General features: G+C 35.3%; 1 long non-coding RNA gene across 1 annotated transcript in view; it reads right to left on the reverse strand.

Annotated features, from left to right (window-relative positions):
* Positions 1-693: 693 nt before the first annotated feature.
* LOC116661992 overlaps positions 694-27,839 on the reverse strand; it is a 287,826-nt gene continuing 260,680 nt past the window's right edge. The window contains exon 4 of the long non-coding RNA XR_004317958.1: positions 694-775. This is a non-coding gene — a long non-coding RNA (uncharacterized LOC116661992). The remainder of the gene's footprint in view (positions 776-27,839) is intronic.

The raw sequence follows: 27,839 nt of genomic DNA on the forward strand, positions 1-27,839 counted from the left end.
AAAAGAGACTTCAATAAATGAAAAGATACCCCATGTTCACTGAAGGAATGTCAACATTTTATATATCTTAATTCTTAAAAACTTAACCAATACATGTTTAATTTAAAAACTGCAAAATTTTGGGAAAATGACTTTATTCTAAAACATATATGGAAAAATAAAGGAGCACAGATAGCTAAGACAGCAATACCAAAAGGAAGAAAAATAATAAATGGACTCCACCAGATTTGGAAATATATCCCCACATTGTAGTAATTAAAACAGGTTCAGAAAGAGAAAATAAGCCAAGGACTATCTTAAAAATCACAGTGAAAGATTCATATACAACAAAAATGGTAAAAATCAATAAGAAAATTGCTTTGGGTTTCCATTCCAGCACGTAAAGAGTTTGGAAGTTGTCACTCCACCCTAACCACAAATAAAAAGCTGAACAAACTAAAAATCAACAGTTTTTCTTAGATCTGTGAGAGAATTGGGGTTACAGGGCAAATTTCTATCCTCCAAGTTAAAGAGACATACAGGTATACACAGAACATCACAACTTACCACAAAGGAGACCCATGAGCAAAAACACCACAGGAACCAGTACTGGGGTAGAAAACCTGAACTATAATTGATAAATTGGTGGAGACTCAGTGTGGACAACTCTAAGTGTTAAAAACTATGGCTGGAGGCAGTCTTGGGTAGGTAGTACTTACATTTTTGGTGAGTTTTACTTCCAGGAGCTCTACCAGGTTCCCAAAGTGAAGACTGGAGAAAAGTCTCCTTGTGCTTCCTGCAGGGAAGAGGAAAAATAGCTATTTTGAAATATGCCAGGACATTCTGTTCTTAATAAGGAGAAACTAATTTATCAGAGCCTAAACTATTGCAGTTTTATTATAGTCTAATGATCTGGGGGACTGGAAATACTCAACCTAGCCCCACTCTATCATGCCACTTGAGAGAAGGGAAACACCCAAATGCAGATCCCTCTAGTCTTCCATGTGAAGGAAGGTAAATACTCAATCCCAGTCCCCTCTAGCCATCTAGTCCCTCCCTGGGTGGGGGAGGAATCAAGAAGCACTTGTGATGTTCACCATCTAGGGACATAGGCTCACTATGAGACTGAGACCTATCATAGGATTAAAGAATACTTCTCTTCTCCCCATATCTTACCACCATACTACTAAAAAGTCTATTTGCTGTAGGTCTTTTACCCAGCACAATATGTCTGGCTTTCAACAAAAAGTTTCAAAGCATACTAAAAGGCAAAAACAGTTTGAAGAGAGAGAGAGCAAGCATCAGAACCAGAGTCATATATGGCAATATTAGAATTATCAGACCAGCAAATTAAACCAATGGATTAATATGTTAATGGTTCTATAGATAAAGTAGACATCATGCAAGAATAGATGGGCAATGTATGGAGAGAAAAAGAAATTCTAAGAAAGAATCAAAAGAAATGCTAAAGATCAAAAACACTATAACAGAAAGGAGAATGCTTTTGATGGGCTTATTAATTAGACTGGTCAAGGTACAGGAAAGAATATACCAGCTTAAGGACATGTCAATAGAAACTTCCAACACTAAAAATCAAAAAGAAAAAAGACTGAACAAAGAACAGAATATCCAAGAACTATGTGACAACTATAAAATGTGTACCATACAGGTAACAGGAATACCAGAAGAAGAATGAGAGGAAGAAACAAAAGGAATATTTGAAGCAACAGTGACTGAAAACTTCCCCCAAATTAATGTCAGTCGCAAAAGCACAGATACAGTAAGTTCAGAGAACACCAAGTAGGATAAATGTCAAAACAAAAACAAAAACAATTCAGCCTGGGTATGTCATATTCAAACTGCAGAAAATCAAGGAAAGAAAAAAATCTTGAAAGAAGTCAGAGGAAATAAATACTTGACCTACAGAGCAGTAAAAGTAAGAATTATATCTGATTCTTCATATGAACCCATGAAAGCGAGAAGACAGTAGAGTAAAATATTTGAAGTCTTGAGAGAAATTAAACACCAACTTAGAATTCTGTATCCTGTGAAATTATCCTTTAACAGTGAAGGAGAAATAAGCACTTTCTCAGACAAACAAACACTGAGAAACTGTTGCTAGCAGACCCGCCTAGCAAGAAATGATAAATGAAGTTCTTCATAGGGGAGGAAAATTGTTTGTCAGAAACTCAGATCTTCATAATGAAAGGAAGATCTTTAGAAAAGGAATAAGTGAAGGTAAAAGAAAAACTTTTGTTTTTCTTATTAACTAATATAACAGACAACAGTTTCTTCAAAATAATAACAGCAACAAAATATCAACTGATTTTAGTTCATGTAAAGGTAAAATAAATGATAACAATGATAAAAGGGACAGGAGGGAAGAATTAGGAACATTGTTATTATAAGATACTTTTACTCTCTGTGAAGTGATACAGTCTCATTTGAAAGTGGACTTGAATTACTTTTAAATGTATATTGCAAAATCTAGGGATACTTTAAAAAAGCAAAATTAAGAAGTATAATTGATATACTAAGAAAGGAGAAAAAATATAATCATATAAAATGTTCAATTGAAACTACAAAAGACAGAAAAAGAGTTGAAGATCAAAATAGGAACAAAGAATAAGGACAATGAATACAAAATAATCATAAATATGATAGATATTAATCCAACTATATCACCAATCACTTTAAATGTCAATGGCCTTAAAACATCAGTTAAAAGACAGAGACTGCTAGAGTGGACCAAAAAGAAAACAAAAAAAACCAAGAAAACTATGTTATCTAGAAGAAACTCACTTCAAATATAAAGATACACATATAGATTAAAAGTAAAAGGATGGAGGAAGGTATACCATGCTGACAGTAACCCAAAGAAAGCTGGAGTTGGTATATTAATTATAGACAGAGCTAACCTCAGAGCAAGGGAAATTATCAGGGATAAAGAGAAACACTGAATAATGATAAAAATATCAATTGTCCCAGAAGACATAAAAATTCGTAATGTGTATGTGGTAACAACAGAGAGTCAAAATGTGTGAATCCAAAAGTGACTGAACTACAAGGAGAAATAGATTAATCCACTGCTGTATTTGGAGACTTCAACACCTTTCTATCAGAAATGGACAGATCCAGCTGGCAGAAAAGCTGTAAGAACATAGTTGAACTCAACAGAACCTTCAATCAATTCTTAAAACTCAATAAAAGGAAATGAACAACCTGATTAAAAAATGGACCAAAGACCTTAACAGAAACTCACTGAAGAAGATATACATGTGACAAGTAAGCATATGAAAAGATGAACATTATGTTTCATTAGGGAAATGCAAATTAAAACAACAATAAGATGTCACTACAAATCTATTAGAATGACTAAAATTCAAAATGCTGACAACATCAAATGCTGAGAAGGATGTGCGGGAACAGGAACTCTTGTTCACTGCAGGTGGGAATGCAAAATGGTACATTCATTTGGAAGAGAGGTTGATAGTCTCTTACAAAACTAAACATACTCTTACCATATTATCCAGGAATCAACCTCCTTGACATTTAACCAAATGAGTTGAAAACTTATGTCCAGAGAGAGGATAGAAATTTTGTTAAAGAAAAATATTTTTTGTTAAAATCCTGATAACATATGTTGGAATTTTTAAGAGATTTTAAAAATAGATTAAAAGGAATCAGTGAAGACCAAAACACTAGGACATCACCACGAAAATAATAGTAGTAGTTGTTGTTGTTGTTATTATTATTATTATTATTACTACTACTAGTAGTACTACTACTACTACTATTACTTTTACTATTATTAACACAAATAGTGCTTACTCTGTGCCAGGCACTATTCTCAGTGTTATATGTATATTAACTCATACAACCGTCATAACTTTATTGGGCAGTTATTATCTCCATTTTATAAGTGAGGAAAGAAATTAAGTAACTTGCCCAAGGTCACACAGCTAATGGTAGTGTTGCTGGGATTCAGATACAAATATTCCATTTCTAGAGTCTGTACCTTTAACCATTCAATAAATTAAAAACTATGCTCAAATTAATTAAAGAGAAAATTGTGGAAAGTTAAAGTAGAAACTAGACAAAAAATAAAGTATTTAAAAAGAAGATATAATAGAGAGTTAAAGAACATAGGGAGACAGGAAGAAAAGAAAAAAAAAAAAGGACAGGAATTATAATATTATCTAAGTATCACATATGAACCAAGTGGTGTTCTAGATACAAAGGACAGCTCAGGGAGAAATCGATAAGGAAAGCATGAATGTACCAGAGTTCCTGGGATAGAGACTAGTTTCCCCTGGATTGGGTACACTAGATCGATTTTTATTTGGATTGTGAGAGATTATTCTTCGCCAACAGAAAAGAAAATCCTTTCTTATTCACTTCACCCTTCAGCACTAAGCTGCCTTTAGTAAGAATTCTTTTTAGACTACCTGTGGAAACAGGGATATCGCTCCTGAATTCAGCAAATATGCACAGCTGACCTGAAGGGATGTTCAGTAGCTCTACCCTAGAATTCTTCCTCATTATGGCCAAGCACCTTTTCATGTTTATTGTGTTTCTACAACTAGATAGAGTTGCTCACTGATACTGATGGATTTTGTTTTCTACATTTCTTTTCTTATCCCTTTCCAATAATTGATTTTAGAGTTCAACTTTTTTACACATCTAAAGGAAAGCACTAGTGTCATAAAAGACAATCTGCGTATTTTCTCTTTCCCAGTGACTCAGTGATACATGATAAAACAAAAACATACTAATGATAATTGCTTTCCAACAAACCCTAAATGGTCAAAAGAAAGTAATGATATATTGAGCAAGAAGCTTACATATCCTGCCTGTTTCTGAGATGAGCAGGTGTACAAAGCATTGATGTAAGTTTCAATAATACAATGCATGTAAAAATGAGAGTGCATTCTTTACAGATTTGATTAATTCAAAAATTCCTTTTAAACTGAGAAAATAAATGGAAACTCTGGGTCAAAAAATGTATTCAACACAAAGATCATAAATTTCATGTAGTATATAGAAAGTTTAATTGCTCACAGGGGTTCAGTTCAGATCCAATTTAAACTTCAGAACCTTAAGGACTGATACTTAATTTTTACTAGGGAAATTATATCTCTCCAATGAAAGGTAAAAACTGTAATTTGTGTAATTTATTCATTATATAACAGCACAACCCTGTTTGCATGAGCTACTGCTATTACTTAATGATCCAATTTGTGATTTTAAGAATATTTGGGATGTGTGTTTCTTCACTTACAAAGATCCTCCTCTTCTTTGATAAATAAGAAGAAGGCAGTCCTTCATATCTTCGTAATAAAAAATAGATAGATACAACAAATCAAAAAGAAATGGAAATACTGACAGCCTAACAGATTTCCTTTTTTATCTTGAGTCACAGTTTCCTCTCTAACTACACTTTACCAGACAATGATACACACGAAATATCATGTTTCTTCCATAATAATTCCTCTTATTTGTATGTATGTTTGTGTGTATATAATTTCATCTGTCCTATATCTGAAATTCTATTGTTCTATTCATTTATCTGAACAAATGAGGCAATTATTAGATTTCAATTTGGATTTGTCATGAATCTTTTATTTTCACATCCACTTTCCCTGTCATAAAATACTTATGTTACTCCCAGGATTTTTAACTGCCTCAATGATATAACCTTTATTTTACTTCATTATTGAACTTCAAGTAAATTGTCGAAGTTGATTTTAACCAACAATTACTACTTGTGCAAACATCCCGAAATGTTTATTACTCTGTCTTTATAATATGTTAGTATCCCAAACTTACCATCCAAACTGATTATGAAAAGGAGTCAGCTACAGAAATTATCCAGACAAGAGAGTGAGAGAAACAATTTTCCTTAACTTCATTTAACCAGAGAAAGGGGTCTATGTTGCAAAACACTTGTGCCTTCTAATTCCTGTGATACATGATATTAAGAAAGATAGAGTTGTCTAACAACCTGTAACTATATCAAACAGACTAAGGCCAATTTTCAGATTTATCTACTAGTTGTGTTTTTCTTTCCCATAGTTTTATAGAAATAAAGGCTCTGTTGCAGATTAATCATTATGGACTGTTCATCTCCTGTTTCAGGACAAAACAGATTTCTGACTATAGGTGACTATCATACTTAATTCTAACAACCTATGGGATGCTTCTGGGAGAATGGTGATAAGTTATCTACCTATGGAGTGGTTGAAACCTCCCATTTAAGTCTTACGGACTTGGGTTATATGCAAAGCAGCATGACCTTGAGGAAGGGAATTCTGAATACTGTGGAAAGCAAGCACTAGGAAGGATGTCCAGAGTTCCAAGAGAATCAAATATAATGTCTTAAATTTGTACTTAAAAAATAACTAGATTGTTGGTAGGCAGCCTGTAAAAAGAACAACGATATATCTTGGGGCAATTATTGAAAGAGAGGCTCTTATAACCGCAATGTGGGACTGAATGCCATACTATCCAAATCAAAGACTCTTCCACTGATACATTTAGTTAACTAAACCAAGGATCCATTCCAGAATAGAGAGGAAGAGCCCCACTAACCACAAGTTTTGCTAGTGTTCAGAATATAAATTTATTGGGATAATTTAGCTAAAAGAAACTGTACATGTAAATACCTCAAATACTATGCTTATAGACTGTCCGAGATCACTGAGAATTCAGACATGCAAATCTTGGCCCCTGAATATTAGCCACAATCGTGGCTACTGAGGATGCATATCCATTAGGGGCATTTTGTTAAATGTAAGCTAGCTCATAGGGTGGATAGGAAAACTGAAAATAAAGAGTTGTAAGCAAGACAGGAATTACGGTGGAGAGGGGATAAACTCCTCAATTGTCAGGGCACAATTGCCAAGTTCAGTGAACTCCATTTCCTTCCTTTCTTGTTTGACTTGACTCAGGATCCAAAAAGTTCAGGGAGAGAGATTCCAAACGACTGAGCTTATCTCACTTGTCCACTCTATTTCCATTATAATGTAGAAAGAAGAATGATTGCGAGGAAGATTTTTTAATTACCCAATACTAAGTTTCTATGATTCAGTAATGAATGAACAAATGAACAGATTAATGAATACAAATCTTAACAAAAAAATCAAAATTACCAGAACGCTATCTCTTACATTTTCATGCTGACACAACACACTGTCCAGCAATTGATATGATCTCCCAGGGCTACCCAGGAATCAAATTGCAGAAACATCCCTAGTGTCATCAGAGGTGTCTCGGGAGCCTACAGAGGAAAAGGAGGAAAAGTGCTGGGACTATAGATCTGTTCACTTCAACCAAAGCATCACCACTTTCATTTGTTTATTTTTGTTGGGTTCTATTTCTAAAAGTGTGTTTGAGAACCACTAATCCAACGTCATAGAGCTAGTTAATGTTATAATTAAATTCTTTTAAACCTTCCTAGTGCCACCTGATTTCTACAGTAAATCTGAACTGGAGATTTTGAAAATTTGGCAGTCATCATATTTGTTACATGGCAGATTTCTTTGAACTTTCTCATCCAGTTTTCTCTAGCTATGTTTAAGCTCAGTAACTATATGACTATTCCCATCAATTCTTGTCAAGATGATTACAGTAGCTATATCTTATGGACATCTTAAAAAATCAAATTGCCATTGATTCTAAGCTTAGGGGTGTAACAATATATATTCTTTTCACATATATGACCTTGTATTATGTTAAAAATAATTAACCTAATTCCCTTGTTGCCTAGCTTTCTTCTTTTCCCTCTAAGAGATTTAATAAAGAAAAATGGGGCTGCTTATGTCTTTAACAGCAAAGTCATAGGAAAAAGCTTGTAAGAGTTAACATGATAATTTTTAAAAGGTGAACTAGGACAAAAATAAATCAATGCCTTGTGTAGTAAATAAACTTCTTTCACCTTCCCTGGAATTAAAAAACATATATATTTGATAAAACTTGCACTTATGATCAGGCCTTCATCACAAATAACAATTCTGGGGAAGACACAGACATTTCAAAATCTTTACGGTGTTTACTTTAATGACTAATCCACAGTCATGCTGTTTCCCTACTTTAAAAATATTTCAAATCAAAATATTTCTTTCCAAAAGTAATATTATATATATAAACTTTCCTTGAAAGTTAGACAATAATTCTAAAATTCTAAAATATTCCATATTAATTTGATACATTATCTGGGTCCCAAACTTAACCACTCAATATTGTTTCTAATAGAGAGATCCACTTAAGCAGGGCACTGTTCTGAAATTGGGAAAACAAACATAGTGACCTGTGCTAAGTAGCATGCAGTTTAAAAAGTTGGTAATAAAGGAAATGAATTACTAAAAATAGAATGTATCCTAAAACATCCATACTTGGAACAATGCTGGAAATTTTCTTTTCTTGTTAGCATCATTAAAAGTCTCAGCATTAAGGACTACCTGGTAATGAAATAACTATTAACAAATTAACTAAGCAGAACAATTATTCTCAACTTTGAGTTAGGCTATCAAGTAGCAAAAAGAGCCATATTAAAAGGAAAATTATATTTAATAATGCCTGATCTGACCACTACCATTTTCCAAATAACTCTATTACAAAGTATTGCTGACATTAATCAAAAAGTTTTTGATCCAGATTTTCAGGGAAAAAACTATTTTCAAGATATGCATAGTAATGCTGTGTTTTCATTTTTTTTCAGTATAAGAAATGGTAAGATCATGTTGCAAAGGAAATATCTCATGTAAAATTTAAGATCTTACATATGAAAAAAAAAGGAGTATATCAACCTTCAAAAAATTAAGCCAACTGCTTCCAGAGATGGAACAATTTATCAAGATTTTTTTGTACAGAGTGATTTTAATGAATGTGGTTATTTACAATTTGGGCTTCAAAACTAATATGTTACAAAATGCACTAACACAGAAACAAAGGCCCTTCTACTCGCTAAGCTTCATCCTGCCACAGGACCTTTGTATTTGCTATTCCTTTTGTCTGACATGTTCTTTCCTCACTTTTTACCCAAATTAAGTTCTATTTCTACATCACTCAGTTCTTAGTTTCAGTGACAGAAATAAAACAGTTGTCAGTGCAAGTGACATGAAATATATTATTCATTTCTTTCTTCTTTCCCTCTTTTATCCTGCTACCTGGAGATTGAGTATGAGGGACACCATCTTAGAACCTAAGAATGAGAGTATTACCCTAGCTAGAGAGGACAGAGTAATAAGTTGACAGAAGTCTGAGTTTCTAAGGACATTGTAGTGCAAAGCCACCATATCGGTCCTGATGGTCTTCATTTGGACTTTTATATGAGAGAGAGCATTTATCTTGTTATCTATGCATGGATTTCTCTTATTTTCAGTTAGATGTAACCCTAACTGATAAACAACCACTATAGACTCTGATGAGATCACTCTTTCAAGATATTCATCCAGTTTTAATTATATGTTCATTAGTATTATTCACTTTTTTTAATGTCTGTACTCCCCTTACAAAATAGTAAGTTTCATAAAGTCAAGGACTTTATTTACCATTGTATTCCTATGGCCCTAGTAGAGTGAAAAGTAAATATCTTGAAGAAAGGAAGGAGGGAAGGAAGGAAGGAACAAATAAATGAACAAAGAAACAAACAAAAAGAAGGTAGAAAAACATAAGGATGCTAAGTTTATCCTCCATATTCCTTACTCTTCCTTTTCTCTTCAGTGGTGTAGTCTCCCTTTTAAGAGTACTCTATGCCTTCAAATATTTACTTTTGAAAACTTTTTGGTAGGTAATCTAAGTCGATTATTACTGTGAGTCTTCTTAGAGGCATTTATATTTTAAACAAAAAAGTAATGGTGGAAGAAACGTCATAAGCGGAAGGATTTGATCGTTGATCATGAAAATCCTTGCAGAAGCTGATCCAGAGAAAATCATTTAATAATTACATGTTTCTCCTTCAGAATGTTTTATTTCAGAGAGCTCGTACAGATATCTTCAAAATGCATCTTCCACTCAAAGGATATTGTGGTCAGTCAGTTTCCAGATTTGTCTGCTTTACTTAGAAAATATTGCCATAGCCTATGACTTTAATAGCTTCAGAAAAAAAAGCAGCAGCAGCAGCAGCAGCAGCTAGGATAAAGGAATCCATTTTAGAAAGAATAAAAATGGGGAAATTGCAGCTACACTCTTCTTCAGACACAGAGATTGGGCTGAAGATTGTTTCCTCTCATAACAGAAAATAACAAAAAAGTTAGATTAGTCTTAATCTAGGGTTTCTTAATGTATACATCTTTCTACATTTCTTTGATTATATATTGATGATCTTTTAATAAAAGAGCCTATTTGGGGGGTGGGAGGAGGAGGAGTTGGATGAAGGTGGTCAAAAGGTACAAATTTCCAGTTATAAGATAAACAAGTACTAGGGATGTAATGTACAACCTGATTTAATATAATTAACACTGCTGTATGTTATGTATGAAAATTGTTTTTTAATCATTCATGTATTACACAATTAAAATAATCATAATTTAAAACCATAACATTTCTAAAAGGGAAAGGAGAATTTGTGTCACAGTTGCATTAATAAAACAGATGTTGGTCTAAAGTGTAGAATAAACAGGTGTTCTCTGTTTCCATACTGGAATTTAAAAATATTAAGAGACTAAATCCTAGGAGCTCACATCACAAGGAAAATTTTTTTTTCTTTTTCTCTTACTTTGTATCTATACAAGAGGATGGATGTTCCCCAAACTTGTGGCAATCATTTTATGATGTATGTAAGTCAAATCATTAATGCTGTACACCTTAAACTTATGCAGTGCTCTATGTCAGTCACACTTGAATAAAATTGGAAGAAAAATAAACAAATAATAAAAATAAAGTTTAAAAAGTCCATTTGAAAAGAAAAAACTAGAAATGCTCAGATGCTAAATTCTTTGATGCATTTATTTTGTACAATTTTTTACCACCAGGGAAGAATTAGGACTCTTTTAGCAGAATTTTTAAAAAAAATCACTTCTCGTTAACTCAGAATACATGCCAGCTTCAATATTTGATTCCAATAAATTGTGGTAAAATTTTCTAGCAAAAATTTGAGACTCATAACATAAACCAAAATAGTTTGACTAAGAAGGAGCTCACATTTTGATGCTGATAAATACATCTTATTACTTATAATAAGACCAGTAAGATCATAAATAAGATAAAGTAAAGATAAAGAGATAAAATTAAGAGACATAGGGTATGTAATATAACATAATAAAGTACAATGTAACATATAGTGTCCAGTAGTGACAAATGCTATGTGGGAAAACAAGGCAGGATAAGGGGAGAGCAAATCTGGAGCTGTTTTAAATGGAATCTTGAAGGAAGACCTTCCTGAAAAAGTGACAATTAAGCAGAGATCTGATCTGAATGAAATGAGGAAGCTTTGATGGTGACGAATGTTTCAGGCAAAGGAACAGCAACACAAAATTCTTAAGGCTGGAAAAGAACTTGATGCTTTCAAGTGACAATAAGAAGGCCAGCCTGCACAGGGTAAAAGGAGAGCGGTAGAAGACGGGGTAAAATACACAGTACACAGCTAGATCATGGACAGTTTTGGTGCTTGGAGTATGGAGTTTGGATTTTACTCTGGGGGCGATTAGCAAATTTGAGTAGCATGACTTGAAATTTTTCTAAGGATCATTCTGATTGTTGTATGGAAAATCGTGTTAAAGGAGGCAAGAAAGGCAGAAGGGGAGACTACTACCACTCTTGCAGTAGTCCAGATGAGAAGTACTGGTGGCCTGGACTGGGATAAAAATCGTGGAGGTGGTGAGAAATACTCAAATGGGATATACTTTTAAAATGGAGCTGAAGGTATTTGTTGATGGTTTAAGTATAGGGTGTGAGAGAAAGCAAGGAATTAAGAGTGATTCCCGAGTTTTAAACTTAAACAATTAGATGGTTGCCATTTACTGAGAAGGAGTAAACCATGGAAGGAATAGGTTGGGGGGTGAGAATCAAGCGTGTGGTTTTGGACATTTTATGTTTGAACTGCTCACTAGATAGGAAAGGTCATGTAAATGTATGAACAGATGGGTCTGTAATTCAAAGGAAAGGTTGGCCTGAGATATAAATTCAGAAGTCGAGCATATAAAAGATATTAAAAGCTGTAGGAATGCATATGACCAAGGTCTGAGAATTGAGTCTTAGGATACTCTAATATTTAGAGGTGTGCAGAGAAGGAGCCATAAAAAAGACACTGAGAAGTAGCAGCTACTAATGTAAGATGGAGCCCAGGTATCTCTGAAGCCAAATGAAAAAAGTATTTCAAGAAGTAGGGAATGATAAACTCTGTTAAATATAGTTACGAAGCCAAGATGAGGACTGATAATTGACCGCTGGATTTGGCCTAGCCTTGACAAGGACGGTTGTAGCTAAGTAGTGGGGACAAAATCTTTTTTAAAGTTAATCTTAAAAGATATTGAATCTTAAGAATACAACTACTACTCCTCCTACTCAAGTTTCTGAACTTCTGCTGTATTTAAAGCATGATGCTGATTACATGCATTATTTCATTTGATCAGTCCGACAAACCTCTATTATCATATCAGGATCTTTATTTTATAGATGAGGAAATGGAGTCTCCATTTCATTAACTTCTCCATTAACAGAGAAGTTAAGTAACTTTCCTCCTCACATAGCAGGTAAGAGGCAGAGCCAGAATTTAGATAAGGGCTCCTTGATTTTAGATCCTCAGTGTATAAGCATTTTTAATACTGCTTTCTATCTCAAGTAGGCAGACTGGACATGCAATCAAAGGCTTAACCTTGACTCTGGATTTTCCTTGTGATTTCTCTTAGTGAGTCTTCCCATACTCTGTTATCTCTAAGAGAATCCTTCCTCAGCCATTAATTTCATTCATCCTTATCCTCTTTTCTGAGCTCCATCTTTGTGTTTCATATATTTATTGGACATTTCTGGATTGTCATCTCAAACTCAGCAAGTGTAAAACGTAACTCTTTTCTTTCTCCCACACTCAATTAATCTACTTTACTTTCTTATTTTGGTTAAAGATTTCCTTCCATCATTAAGAAACCAAATGTTGGTACCATCTCAGATTTGCTCTCTACTCTTACTCAGTGAAGAAGCTCTCTACTTTCTTACCATAAGATTTGTCTCTCTTTTCTGTCCATTTTCATGTTCACCTCCTTAGTTTAGGCCTTCATTTCTTTAAGATTAACTATTGCAGTAGCCAATTAAGTTGGATCTTTGAATCAATCCATCTGTTTATCTCTATGAAATTACATTTCCTCAAACTTTGTTTTATTATGCTGTCTTCATCCTTAAATAAAAAGTAAATATATCCTGTAGGCTAAAGCTAAACTTCTTTGTCTAGTATCCAGGGTCTTCTATGTTTTGGTTCAAGTCTTTATGTTTAACAAAGACAAGCTCCCGTAACTCCAAAATACAAACACTGCACTATGTCAGCCAAACTGGTTTGCTCATGACATTTCTCTACCTGAAAAGCCAGCCCTCACTTTCCTTATCAAGAGAAGTCAAATCTATCCTTCAAGGCTCAAATCACATTCCTGTCCCACAACGCAGAGTTTATCAATTCTACCCTCCAGGAATGTGATTTCTACCTCTTACCCACTCATCTAGAACTTACTTTATAAATCATTTTTTCCATGTGATTATCAGACATCACTTAGCATAAATACCCATAACAGTGCCCTATAGGTATAGAACATGTTTAGAAAACAATTATAAAGTTGGGACATTTATAGTAAGTAGTGTTTGATAGTTGGCTGTGAACTTTGAATGAAAGACTTAAATCCATGTAAAGCATTTAGTACAGTAATTTAAAATAGTGGGCACTAAAAATCTTAGCTATTTTATTTTACTTAATAAGTATATCACTTGATATCTCAAACTTAGAAAAATTTCCATGTCTCAGAGGTCCTTAGGCATGTTTTTAAATGCTCAGTTACTATATACATACATACACACACACACATAAATATGTATACATATAGTGATAGGTTTTTGAGAAACATAAATAATTTTCAAACAAAATCAAATTATTTAAAAAATTAATGTTGTTCTTGCTTGGGAAGGTAATAATTCTTAATCCCATATGTGTACATAATTTTCTTCAAAACATTGCTGTGTGTCAATTTATCAGAATCCAAAATATCTAAGTTAAAATATCCTGAAATGTTTCATTCTATATTTTGAAACATATCAGTGAAAAGTTATTTAATAAACACATTTATAGGATATACCCTAAAATTGGTACAGAATCATTCCAAACTCCTATAGCTTCCAAATTTCCATAAACATCAAAGAGAAGAATTGATAGTTGAAACAACAGTCCTAAGCCATTTCACACACTGTACTGACTTTAGAATAAAAAAAAATAATAAGCAATGCTCATTATAAATATTATACTTCTTTTACTCCTAGTCTATGAAAATTGATCATCTGAATATGGGAGTTAATAATAATAGCAATAATAATGATGATGGTTTTCCATGAAGGTAGGGACCATGCCTGATTTGTTCGTCACCATACCTAGTAGCTAACTCAGTACTCAGCATACAGAAGGTGCTAAATAAATATTTTCAAACAAATAATTATTCATTACAATCCAGCTAGCACTTTTTCAGCATCTGGTATGAGCCAGAAATTATGCTAGGTATTTCATATGCATTACAGTAATCCTTGCCAAAACTTCTGTACTGTGTAATATTATTATCTCCACTTCACAGATGAGAAACTGAAGCCTAGAAAAATCAACTAACTTGCCCAAGAACACACAACTAGTTGGGCTTGACTTCAAATGCAAATCTGCCTGACTACAAAGCTGAGCATTTCCCTCTGTCATTTTCTCTCTTAATAGCAGTTCAATAGACGTTTACATTACTCAGTCATCAAAAACCAAGTATAAAAGTGTAGTTTATTGTTGAATATACCTGAATTATAATGGGTTATGATAGGGAGATAGGTTAAGAAAAAGAATGTTATTCTTATCACACTGTTTCTCTTCTCTCTGGAAATTTCCTTTCAGCGAAAAACGAACAAAAAATCTCTGAGATGTGATTTGTGTATCAGTTTGAGTAAAACGTATCTGTCATATAAAGTGAACACTTTAGAAAACGTTAGTAAATGTCAGCACAGAGCCAGGTCTCCCTGGATACCTCCACTTTCATACTTTGCCTAAACAAGCAGCATCCTTTTTAATAAGTGAAACTCAGGTCAGACATTGGAGAATGCAGAGAGGAGATAAAAGTTTCCTCAGGTGCTAAAAGCAGTAGCAACTATATTTTTATGAACCTACTTAAATAAAGAGTATATTTTCTTCTTCTTAGTTTTCCCATTCTCTGTTATTTAAGACATAATTCTTTGTTTTCAGATAAAAACCGACTTCTCTTTGACCAGCTATCCTTTAGACTTATTTTCTGTCACAACAAAACCATTTATAAATTATAAAACATTTATAAGATTCCCTACTGGGAGGAATGCCTAAGAACTTTATACATATCTTTTTAAAATTTTTTATGTCTAATACATACTTAAGCCAAGTTATTGTTACTCTAAGGATTTTTTTAAAAACAAACAAGGAACGGAGTCATTTTTCATAAAAACTTGTAGAGATCTGGAATTGTAGATGGGGAGAAGACTGTAGGTAGCACTGGTAGGAATCAGAGATAAGGAGTAAGGTAATAATAATAACTAACATTATATTGGGTGTTTGCCAGGAATTACTCGAAACACCTTCCACATATTAGCTCATTCAATCCTATGAGGAAAGTAACATCTCCATTTTACTGATGATAAATGAGCCACAAAGAAAGTAGATAATTTTCTCCAAATCAGACCACAGGTAAATAGTAAAGCCAGAATTCAACCTGAAGCAATCAGGCTTTAGAACTTGTATCTTAATGAGTAAACCTGGGGAGGGACTGAGCAAAAAAAAAATATGGAAAGAGACCAAGAGTTTTGAGGAAGAATATTCCCTGCTGCTGATAGGGGCCAAATCATTTTTTTAGAACAAAGATCTCCACTATTCAAGTTTACTTCTCTGCTGTGTAGTTTTGTGATAAAAATCCCTATCCACTATCCTCCTGAAACTTGAGTAAATGTGTCCATACACAACAATGGATGTGAAAGACTCTGGAGAAACCAGGGAAAAGGGCAATACTTTATGTTTAGGTACATAAAGCTTAGCGAAAAGGAAAGAGAAGAGGCCAAAAAGAAATGTACTGAAAATTCAGTAGCAGAGCGGACAAGAAGTGATTAAAAGAAACAAATCTCATGAGAATCTTCAGATATTGGTGAATGTTGAGTATTCTATTAGTTCTGAGATAAAGACCTGAGCCATTTTAATTTAAGTATTAGGTAGGGGTTATCATAAAAAGCTGAAGAACAAATCGCTAACACTAGAATAATTCAATAAATAAAATTAGAATAATTTTCTGAAGAGGAATAGTTTTTAAATATGAGAAAAACTGACAGAACACTAATATACATAGCCATTTATTTTTAACCTTTTAATGAAATCGTGCTGCAATGATAGATAGTTAATTAGGGATCCACTTAAATAATCAAGAAATTACACAGGATAAAGAATAATTCTACTGTGTCTTTTGGGAAATTCTCCAGGACACTATCCTCATTTTTTGTTCATTTTGTTGTTATTGTTGTTGTTATTTTGCTTTTTTGTCTCACACACTCAGCCTGAGCAATCTCAAATACATCCTTCTACTTCAACTACCATGTTTATGCTAAAAAATCACATATCTGCATCTAAAACTCCCAGTTTTCTCTCCTAAGTTTAAATTCTACTTAATACCTCCTGCTTGTCCCAATGCCGTCTCATAACAAATATCTCTAAACCTGAATTTTTCATCTCTTCCTCATCTATGCCCCCTTTATATATATATCCCCAACTCTGCTGAATGACATCATTATCCATCCTGTCACCTAAGCCCGAAACTAGGGAATGATCCAATATTCTTCTTTCTCCAATATCCCCTGGCACACAATCAATCATCAAGTTTTGAATTTCTCCTGTACCTACCCTGTTCTTTCTATCTCCACTGCCGCTGCCTTAGGTAAAGCCCTCATCATCTCTCACTTGAATTATTTCAATAATTCCTTTCTTGCCTACAGTTTTCACACGCTTCAATATATCCTCCAAACCATCTGTAGAATGATACTTTCAACACACAACCTTAATCATGTCACTCTTTTCTCAAAATGTATTTGGTGTTCCACATCCTCCACTGAAATATAAGGCTTTTCATGATCTAGATTGTGTATGTTCATCTATCCACATTTCCTAATATACACGAGTCACTTCCCCTTCCTAATATACACTAGTCATCCTGAACCATTAAGATTTCCCCATATGTACTATCATGCTTCATGCTTACATGCTCCTACATATAGCATTTTCTCTGCCCTCATGTCCTTCATTTTTTATACTTATAAAGTCCTATTCATCCTCCCTAGTCTTGGCACAAATGCTTCCTCCTCTGAGAAGCCTTTCCTGACAAATCAGGCAATTAGATGCTCCATCTTCTCCATCACCAATAGAGCATCTAATTGCCTGATGTTTTTTAGCAACATCATACACCTCTATTTTATCAATACAATTAAATATAATTTGTAATTTCTTGAAGTAATAAGCAAGTGAACCAAACTAATGAATCAAATGTCTGTAGATATAAAAGTTAAAACAAAAACTAAACATTATTTAAAATTAATAGCTAACAATATAGGGATGAGAAACTGAAAAACAGATCAAAAGGTATAGTGTAACACAATGAAAGAGTAATCAATATTCAGCAGAACGGAAATGTGTATAAGGAATTGCATATGAACTCATAGAGAGGTTTGAGAATTATCAAGGGAAATAAATCTAAGGAAATGAATGCAGACATCTGGAGAGAAATAAATAGAAAAGAAAAAAATCCAAATTTTGAACTTTGAATTTAAAAAGTGACACTTTCTTCTACTTCCCACAACAAATAGTGTTTGAAATGAACAGAGAATACCTAAAGAGAGAGTCAAAGATAGAAAAAAGAAGACATTTTGAAAAAGTGGCTTGGGAAAGCAATCACTCTCCTGCTAGCCTTAACTGGATGGGTTATATTTTATCCAGGTTATCTGCTGGCCAACACACACAGAGAGAGGATATTTAGTACTGCTGGAAGCATTGATACTGAACAATAACCACTGCTTCCAGAAGATGTGGAAAATCTAATATTTATCTAAATTAACCATGACATCTTTACAGAATACCCTGGGTCATTGCCAAAGCATTGTTCTGATGCCCAAGAAGAGGTTATTAACAAGAATGATGACAAACAGAAGATAAATACTGAAAAGCACATGGATTCTTTTTTTTTTCTACAACATGAATTTTTATTAAAGCTTTTCTAACTGCATGGGCTTTCTGTCTTTGTATGATATCAGAGGAACCAGACAGTGAAAATAAACATGTTTATTTATGTAGAATGATGTTCATTCACCGTTGTTTGGGAAACTGTCTTAAATGTGTAGCTTCACTTAACTCCTTCAGTTTATGGAAGGCAACCAGTGAAAAGGTTAATCACCAATGGCATTACTAGTAAAATTAGGGGAGAAAGCATACCCTGAGAGGTCAAGTGGCCCATTTGAATTGTTGTAGCACCTTTGTACTGTTATATAAGAAAGACTTCAGCTGCTAATAGTCTACAATCATATCTATCCAATTTTGACCAAAAAAAAATTGCTTCCTTTGATTTCACTTATAGCTGTTCTTCTTGAAGTTTGCCTAATGATCCAGGATAATTCAAATGACTTCATCTTTTAATCACTTTTAACCTTATTTCCCTTTTTTATAGGGTCATTAAATTGATAGATGAAGGAAATTTTGTAGACAGTATATCTGTATATCAGGGAGACATTTGGCAAGCTCTCAGATATTTCTGAGTATAGGATGGAAAGATATGTGATACTTGCTAATAAAAGTAGATAGATTTGTAGCTAGTTGAATGACTTTATTTAAAAGATGCTGTTTACCAAATGTTAAGAGACGTATCATATGGCATGTCAAAATACAACTACTTTTTCCCCTAAACTTTTACCAATTGCTTGAATAAACACTGAGGAGGCATGATTATCAAGTTTTAAGGTGACAAAAGCTAGAAAGGGGAGCAAATAACCTGGCTGATAAAATCAAGATCACAAAAGTTATTTATTATTGAGCTAAGATAATAAATTGAGCCTCAGACAAATTCCTGCACTGCATCAAAAACCCTAATGTTACTTGCATAGAAGAGAGAAAACGTTAGAGACAACATGTGTAAATAAGTTTTTAGAACTTTATTCAGTTGAAATCTCCACCATGAGAGAATAGTGTGTTGTGGTTGCCAAATAACTAATTTATTCTTGGTTGTTACAGTAAAACATACACTTAAAATGAGTCATCAGAGAGAAGCAAGATGGCGGAATAGAAGGACGCTTGTAGCTCACCCTCTCCCACAAATACACTAAAACTCACATCTACGGACCCACTCAGCCAACCAGAGCACCTGCCGAACTCTGACAGAACATCGCCCTCTTTGAAAGACAAAGACGCCAAAAATCGGGTAGGAAAAAAGGAAAAAAGAAAGAAGAAAAAGCAAAACAGTGTGGGACCGATCCCGCGGGGAGGGTGCGGCAAAGAAGGACTGGCACTCGTTCGCTGGGTCTCCCCTCGCCAACGGAGAGGCCAGCGGGATGGAGGGGGAACCTCCGAGGCTCAGATCTGCCCTGAGCACCCCTTGACCGACAACTGAGTTAAACGGGCACAAAGGGTCCCTGCAACACCCAACCCGAGATGCGAGCTGGCAGCTGGTGCTGGGACAGGCCGCCCGAGCCAGGCGGAGGACTGGGGCGGCTGCCCTGAGGCAGCCCCGGGGGACTGCAGGGTGCTGCGCGCCATGGCTGGGAGGGGGTATGGAACAGAACAACCTCGGTCCCACATAAATTGTGAAAATAGCAAAGTAACATGGCTGGTGTGTCCTGGGGGGAGGGGCACCATAGCCTTTGTCTCCTCAGATCTGTGCCGCCATTACTGGCACTTCTCGGGAGAAGAGAGGCGGGGCTCAGCCACAACCGCCATATTCTCCTGTGCACAGGGCCCGGGAGGGGGTGGGGCCGAGGCCTGAATCCGCACACAGGGGCTCCACAACCTCCAAGACAGGACTGAGACTTGTTTACAGATGGAGGAAGATAGGATCTTTCTGCCCTGGCACCTCAGAGAACTCGTGCCACCAAGATAAACAAGGAGCTGAGATTTGGCATGGAGCAGAGGCGGGGCCGTTCCACAGTCTTCCCCGAGCCCGCCTTCGGAACGCAGACCCGAGGCAGAGCGGGCAGCTGCACAGAGCAGTGAAGCAACTGGCGTGGGAAAGGGAAGGTGGCAACCTGCTTTCCTGGCAGGAACACAGCACCTGACCACAGTGCTGGGAGGGGGTGCAATCCACCCACCTGCCTCCCCCAAGTGCAGCATTTGACTGCAGCATCGGGAAGGGGAGTCACCCGCCCGCCCACCAGATAAGAGCCCAGCACCTGACCCAGTGTTGGGAGGGGGCGCGATCTGCTAGCCGACAGCCACTAGGAGCAGCACAGAAGAGGGCGCCAACAGAGGGCCTCTGGAAACAGCAAGCTGAGTTTGTGAAACAGGACGAAGACACAAAGACCTCTCGATAAAATCATTAAGAGCACACTGTCTCCAGGAGAACTAGATAACTGATACTCCTTAAGCCACAGCACCAGAGAGATATGAGCAAGATGAAGAAGCAGAGGAACCACTCCCAATTAAAAGATCAAGAGAAATCCCCTGAAAGCACGATCAAGGAAATAGACACTGATGGCCTACTAGATCAAGATTTCAAAAAAGGAGTGATCAAAGTACTGAAGGAACTAAAAGAAATAGTGTTTAGAGATATAAAATATGTCAAAATGAAATAGAAGCTATAAAGAAGAACCAAGTAGAATTAGTAAACTCATTTGCTGAGATGAGAGCTGACCTAAAGGCTGTACAAAGCAGGCTAGATAATGCAGAGGAATGAATAAGTGACCTACAAGATAGGACAACAGAAAGCACCCAATCAGAACAGCTGAGAGAAAAACAAATAAAAAACAATGAAAACAATATAAGGGACCTATGGGATAACATAAAGCGTGCCAATCTACACATAATAGGGGTTCCAGAAGAGGAAGAAAGAACAAAGGGAATTGAAAAGGTCTTGGAAGAAATCATGACTGAAAACTTCCCAAACCTAAAGGAATCAGATATCCAAGTACAGGAGGCTCAGAGGGTCCCAAACAGGAAGAACCCAAACAGACCCACACCAAGACATATCATAATCAAGATGGCCAGAGTCAAGGATAAAGAAATGACCCTAAAGGCAGCAAGAGAAAAACAAAGAGTGAGTTACAAGGGAACCCCCATAAGGCTCTCAGCTGATTTCTCTATACAAACACTACAGGCCAGAAGGGAGTGGCAAGATATATTCAAAGTCCTTAATGAAAAAAAAGATGCAGCCTAGGATACTCGATCCAGCAAGGCTATCCTTTAGAATAGAAGGAGAGATAAAGAACTTCACAGACAAGCAAAAACTAAAAGAGTTTGGCAACAGTAAACCCATGCTAAAAGAAATATTGACAAGTCTACTCTAAATAGAAAAGAAGCAGGATGCTACAAAAATGAGAAACTCATAACTGGAAAGTAGTAACTGCCATGAATTACAAAAAGAATACACACAAAATTGTAAAAGAAGACATCTAAATCATTAAGGGTGGGAAAGGGAAGCAAGGAAAGCCATTGTGGAAAACAGTATGGAGATTCCTCAAAAGACTAGGAATAGACTTACCATATGACCCAGGAATCCCGCTCCTGGGCTTATATCCAGAAGGAACCCTACTTCAGAATGACACCTGCACCCCAATGTTCATAGCACCACTATTTACAATAGCCAAGACATGGAAACAGCCTAAATGTCCATCAACAGATGACTGAGTAAAGAAGTGGTGTATTTCTACAATGGAATACTATTCAGCCATAAAAACTGACAACATAACACCATTAGCAGCAACATGGATGTTCCTGGAGAATGTCATTCTAAGTGAAGTAAGCCAGAAAAAGAAAGAAAAATACCATATGAGATCCTTCATATGAGGAATCTAAAAACAAAACAAAACAAAACAAAACATAAATACAAAACAGAAACAGACTCATAGACATAGAATACAAACTTGTGGTTGCCAGGGGTTGGGGGGTGGGAAGGGAAAGACTGTGATTTTAAAATGCAAAATAGATAAACAAGATTATACTGTATAGCACAGGGGAATATAAACAAGATCTTGTGGTAGCTCATAGCGAAAAAAAAGTGACTATTTTGAATATATATATGTTCATATATAACTGAAAAATTGTGCTCTACACTAGAATTTGACACAACATTGTAAAATGACTATTACTCAATAAAAGTTAAAAAAATAAATAAAAAGAAAGAAAGGAAAAACAATGAGTCATCAGACTATCTAGAAAATTAGGTTTAGTTCCCATTGGGTATTACATAATAGTAGACTATAGGCAAGCAGGAAAACATTCAAATAAGGTGATCAAGTGAGGAAACAATGAAGGATAAAACCACATGATCTGTTTAATAGATGCAGAAAAAGCATTTGACAAAATTTTATACTTAGTCATGATAAAAACTCTGAAAATATAAATAAAACATATCTTAACATAATAAAGGCAATTTTTGACAAACCCACAGCTAACATGATACTCAGTGATGAAAAACTGAAAGGTTTTCCTCTAAAATCAAGAATAGGACAAGGATGCCCATTCCCACCATTTTTATTTAAAAAACAATCAGACAATAAAAAGAAATAAAAGTCATCAAAATTGGAAGGGAAGAAGTAAAACTGTCACTATTTGCAATAAACAGAAAACCATACAAAATACAGAAAACCCTAAACTCTCCACCAAAAACTAATAAATGAATCACTAAAGCTGTAGGAAAGAAGATTAACATACAGAAATCTGCTACTTTCCTATACACTAATAATGGACAAACAGAAAGAGAAAGCAAGAAAGCAAACCCATTTATAAACACATCAAAAAGCATAAAATATCTAGCAATAAACTTAAACAAGAAGGTGCAAGACATATACTCTGAAAACTATAAGACATTAATGAAGGAAACTGAAGATGATACAGAAAAGTGGAAACATCCCATTTTCATAGATTGGAATAATATTGTTTAAATGTCCATACTACACAAAGCAATATACAAATTTAATGCAATCCTTATCAAAATACTCATGACATTTACCACAGAACTAGAAGAAATTATCCTAAAATTTGTATGGAACCATAAAAGACCCCCAAAAGACAAAACAATCTTGAGAAAAAGAAGATTGCTGGAGGTATCACACTCCATGACTTCAGAATATACACAAAGTTACAGTAATCAAAACACTGGTACTGGCACAAAATCAGACCCATAGATCAATGGAACAGGATAGAATGTCTAAAAATAAACCCATATATATATATATATGATCAATTAATCTAAAACACAAAGGAGGAAAAAATATACAATGGGGGAAAGACAGTCTCTTCAATGAGTGGTGTTGAGAAAACTGGATAGCTACATATAAAAGAATGAAATTAAAACATTTTCTCATACTACATTAAAAAATACAAAATGGATTAAAAATCTAAATGTAGACCAAAACCCATTAAAAATGCTAGAAGAAAATATAGGCAATACACTCTTTGACATAAGTCTCAGCAATATTTTTTGGATCATTTCTTTAGAAAAAAGAAACAAAGGCAAAAATAAATAAATGGGACCTAATTAAATTTAAAATTTCCACAGTGAAGGAAATCCTCAAAAAATGAAAAGACAACCTACTGAATGAAAGAAGATATTTGCAAATGATATTTCTGATAAGGAGTTAATATCCAAAATATATAAAGAGCTCATATAATTCAATAAAAAAATCAAACAACAGAATTAAAAAATAGGCAAAGATCTGAATAGATATTTTACCAAAAAGACATGTGTATAGCCAACAGGCACATGAAAAAGTTTTCTCCATCACTAATCATTAGAAAAATGCAAATCAAAACCACAGTAAGATAGTACCTCACACCTGTCAGAATGGCTATCATCAAAAAGACAACAAATAGTAAATCCTTGTGAGAATGTGGAGAAAAGGGAACGCTAGTACACTGTTGGTGGGAATGTAAATTGGTACAGCCACTACAAAAAATAGTATGGAAGTTCCTCAAAAAACTAAAAATTGAACTATCATATGATCCAACAACTCTACTTCTGGGTATGTATCTGAAAAAAGAAATAAAAGCACTGATTCAGAAAGATATACGCAACCCGATGTTAGTAGAAGCATAATTTACAATAGCCAAGATATGGAAGCAACCCAAGTGTTCATCAACAGATGAATGGATAAAGATGCTATGGTATATACACAATCGAATATTACTTAGCTATAAAAAAGAATGAAAATTTGCCATCTGCAACAATATGGGTGAACCTGAAGGGTATTATGCTTAGTGAAGTAACTCAGACAGAGAAAGACAAATACTGTATGCTTTCACTTATATGTGGAATCTAAAAATAAAACGAATGAATATAACAAAAGAGTAACAGGCTGATAGAGAAAAAACTAGTGGTTGGTTATCAGTGGGAAGAGTGGCGGGGGAAGGGCAAGATAGGGGAAGGGGAAAAAAGAGATACAAATTACTAAGTACAAAATAAGTAAGATACAAGGATGTACACCATAGGGAATATAGCCAAAAGTTTTTATTGAAGTATAGTTGATTTATAATATTACACTAGTTTCAGGTGTACAACACAGTGATTCAATATTTTTATAGATTATACTCCATTTCAATTTATTACAAACTAATGGCTATATTTTGGGTAGTATGGACATTTTAACAATATCAATTTTTCTAATCCATAAACATGAGATGTGTTTATATTGCTTTATACCATCCTCAGTTTCCTTCATTAATGTTTTATAGTTTTCAGAACACAGGTTTTTCACCTCCTTGTTTAAGTTTATTCATAGGTATTTTATGCTTTTTGATGTGATTGTAAATGAGTTTGTTTTCCTGATTTCTCTTTCTGCTTGTTCATTATTAGTGTATAGGTAAGTAACAGATTTCTGTATGTTAATTTTAAATGCTGCAACTCTGCTGAATTCATTTATTGGTTCTAATGATACTAGATATTTTAGGGTTTTCTATATATTCTATCATGTCACCTGCAAATAGCAATAGTTTTAATCCTTCCCTTCCAAATTGGATAACTTTTATTTCTTCTCTTGTCTGATTGCTGTGCTAGGACTTCCAATACTATATTAAATACAAGTGGTGAGATTGAGCATCCCCGTATTGTTCCTGGTCTTAGGGGAAAGGCTTTCAGCTTTTCACTGCTGAGTATGTTAGCTGTGGGTTTATGATAAACGGCCTTAATTAAGTTGAGATACATTCCCTCTATACCCGGTTTGATGAGAGTTTTTGTCATGAATGGATGTTGAAATTTATCAAATTCTTTTTTCTGCATCTATTGAACAGATCATGTGATTTTATTCTTCCTTCTGTTAATGTGGTATATAAGACTGATTGATTTGCAAATATTGAACCATCTTTGCATCTCTGGAATAAATATCAACTGATCATGGTGTATGATCCTTTTTGCTTATTGCTGAATTTGGTTTGCTAATATTTTGTTGAGAATTTTAGCATCTATATTTATCAGAGATATTGGCCTGTAATTTTTTTTCTTGTAGCATCTTTGTTTGGTTTTGTTATCAGGGTAATTGTGGCCTCAAGAATGAAACTGAGAGTGATCCATCCTCTTCAATATTTTGGAACAGTCTGAGCATATAGGTATTAGCTCTTCTTTATATGTTTGATAGAATTTGACTGTGAGGCCATTCAGTTTTGGAATTTTGCTTGCTGGGATTTTTTTTTTAATTACAAATTCAATTTTAATACCAGTGATCAGTCTATTCAGATTGTCTCTTTCTTTCTGATTCAGTCTTGGAAGGTTGTATGTTTCTACAAATTTTCTCATTTCTTGTAGGTTGTCCAATTTTTTGGCATATAACTATTCACTGTATTCTCTTGTGATTTTTCTTATCTGTGATATCAGTTGTTATTTCTCCTCTTTTATTTCTTATTTTGTTTATTTGGGTCCTCTCTCTTTTCTTTTTGATAAGCCTGGCTAAAGGTTCACCAATTTTGTTTATCCTTTCAAAATACTGGCTCTTGAGTTCATTGATCTTTTCTGCTGTTTTTAGTTTTTTGGTTTTTTTTGGGGGGGGTCTCTATTTACTTCCTCTCTGATCTTTATTATTGCCTTTCTTCTTATGATGTTGAGTTCTGTTTTTTGTTCTTTTTTCTAATTCCTTTAAATAGTAGGTTAGGTTATTTGATATTTTTCTTGTTTCTTGTGGTGGGCCTGTTTTGCTATAACTGTCTTCGTGAAATTTAGTGTAACAATTACCTGCTGTTCTCTTGAAGGGGTGTCCTTGTGTGGAAGTATCCTTATACAGTCTGTGTGTGTCTACTGGATTTGGTGGGAAAGCTGGATCTGACATGGGTATGAGTCACGTCTTTCCCCAGGGTATGCTGGCAGCTATCATCTTTTTTAGGAAGTTGAGCTGGAGAAGGAGGGGCTAGGGCCAGAGCCAAGTATGAGCTAGGGCTTCTCCTCTACTCACCAGCCAGTACCAGCCTACTGTTGGCAAGGGTGTGCTCCAAGTTACTAGAAAGGAAGCCTCAAGTGTCAAGTCTGAGCCAGCTCTGCTACTGTTAAATGTATGCTCTCCTCTTCCCAGTAGCAGCACCCTCACTCCAGAGGGGAGCAGTGTTACAGTAAGAGGGGCTGGTACAGTTGCTCAGCATGAGTCTAGGTACATGTTGTGGTGGCTCTGGCCACACTCAGAGAACTGGACTGCTTCTGCCATACTGCCTGCATAAGCGCCAGTAATGACCGCCCTCACCGTGCTTGGATGCTGCTATAAGTCAGAGCTGCCTTTGTCTCTCACAGCCTTGGCAATGGCAGTCCTCACCCCAGTGTGGAGCTGCATCATGAAGCAAGTGGGGCTGAAGTGGGCACTTGGCTCAGGCTGGGACACATGCCAGCCTGGCCCTGGGAAACCAGCTAGTGTTCTGAGCCATTTCAATCTGCTCTCTCTACTCTGTTTCAGGAGTAAGCAAGTGTGTTCATACTCCCTACAAGTGGAGTCCAGGCTTCCCACAGTCCTCCTGTTAGTCCCATTGGTCCTCCAACCAGCCAAGTGGACTCTCTTCCTGGTGTTGGAACCCACAGCTGGGGCACCCAATATATGGCTCAAACCACTTACTCTCCATGGAGGATCATGGCCCCTGTAATTGCCCTCCTCTTCAGTGTCCTCTTCCAAGGACACAAGTCCTGACCTGATCGCTTCTCTTCCCTTCCTACCCAATTCTGTGTGGATCTTTCTTACAGTCTTGGTTGTATAGGAGTCTTTCTACAGTCTTAGCTTTCTTAGCTTTCTACAGTTAGCTTTCAGTGAGAATTGTTCCACTCATAGGTATATTTTTTGATGTGTTTGTGTGTGTAGGGTGGTGAGTTCCACATACTCCTACTCCACCATCTGGATCTCCTCTGCAGTGGAGACTCAAGAGGGAAACTGCCACAGTAATCAGTGCTAGGTTAGGAAAACTGGAACTGTAATTGACAAATTGCTGAAGGCTCAATGTAGAGAACTCCGAGAGTTAAAAACTTCAAGAAGAAGCAGTC

This window comes from Camelus ferus, chromosome X, assembly GCF_009834535.1.
Source record: "Camelus ferus isolate YT-003-E chromosome X, BCGSAC_Cfer_1.0, whole genome shotgun sequence".
In the NCBI taxonomy this organism is placed as follows: Eukaryota; Metazoa; Chordata; class Mammalia; order Artiodactyla; family Camelidae; genus Camelus; species Camelus ferus.